The sequence below is a fragment of the Elephantulus edwardii genome, unplaced genomic scaffold (genome assembly GCF_000299155.1).
Source record: "Elephantulus edwardii isolate Elephantulus edwardi_28Jun2011 unplaced genomic scaffold, EleEdw1.0 scaffold00012, whole genome shotgun sequence".
Lineage (NCBI taxonomy): Eukaryota > Metazoa > Chordata > Mammalia > Macroscelidea > Macroscelididae > Elephantulus > Elephantulus edwardii.
The window spans coordinates 14267978-14269221 of record NW_006399762.1 but is presented as its reverse complement, the minus strand read 5'-3'; the positions used below and the strand labels follow the sequence as shown (position 1 = coordinate 14269221).

General features: G+C 40.5%; 1 pseudogene; it reads left to right on the top strand.

Annotated features, from left to right (window-relative positions):
• The first annotated feature begins 538 nt into the window (after positions 1–538).
• Positions 539–1196, top strand: LOC102859212 (annotated as a pseudogene).
• The last annotated feature ends 48 nt before the right edge of the window (positions 1197–1244 follow it).

Sequence of the window (1244 nt, the reverse complement as noted above, 5' to 3'; positions counted from 1 at the left end):
GAGACCAATTTTAAATATAATAATAAAGAGGGACCGGTCCTTGGAGAGGGACATCATGCTTGGGAGAGTGGAGGGACAGCATAGAAGAGGAAGACCCTCTATGAGGTGGATTGATTCAGTGTCTGGGGTAATTGGGGTGAGTGTGTTGGAAACAGTGCAAAAGGCACAGGACAGAGCAGAGCTTAGTTCTGTTGTACATAGGGTCACTATGAGTCACAAGTGACTAGACTGCACATAACAACAACAACAACAACAACAACAGAGTAAAGATTATCAAACTTTTGAGAGAAGCCATCATATGAAAAAGACTGACAAAAATGAAAATAAAATTCAGAACTGAGAAAGCAATCCAATAAATTAAAAGCAAGACTAATAATTGCCTTATAGGGAAATAAGAACATATTACCTCCTTAAAAATCAAAGAATACTGAGTCTCTGAGCAGCCATTGAAGGGGAAGGAACTGCGGGGTTGAGGGAGGTGAGGAAAGGCAGGCAAGAGGAAGGGAGGAGACTAGTAACAGAAGAGAAGGTGGAGGACATGGAGATGAAGAAGAGGATTAACCTGGACTTAAGGAACAAAGCCCCAGAGGAGATGACAGAGTTAGTCCTTGGTAATTGCAGATGTGTCAATGGAGAAATTGAGGGCCTAACTGATACTTTTAAAGAATTAGAGTCTTTAAGTATGGCTGATGTGGAATTAAGTTCACTGGCTCGACTTCCCAGCTTAAATAGACTTGGAAAGTTAGAACTTAGTAACAATAGCATTTCTGGAGGCTTGGAAGTCCTGGCAGAGAAATGTCCAACTCTTACCTACCTCAATCTGAGTGGAAATAAAATTAAAGATCTCAGTACAGTAGAAGCTCTGCAAAATCTTAAAAATTTGAAAAGTCTTGACTTGTTTAATTGTGAGATCACAAACTTGGAAGATTATAGAGAAAGTATTTTTGAACTGCTGCAGCAAATTACATACTTAGATGGATTTGATCAGGAGGATAACAAAGCACCTGAAGCATCTGAAGAGGATGATGACGAAGATGGAGATGAAGATGATGAGGATGAAGAAGAAGATAGAGCTGGGCCACCTGAAGGATATGAAGAAGAGGAGGAGGAAGATGAGGATGAAGATGAAGATGAAGATGAAGATGATGAAGCAGACTCAGAACTGGGAGAGGAGGAAGTAGGCCTCTCATACTTAGTGAAAGAAGAGATCCAGGATGAAGAAGATGATGATGACTACACTGAAG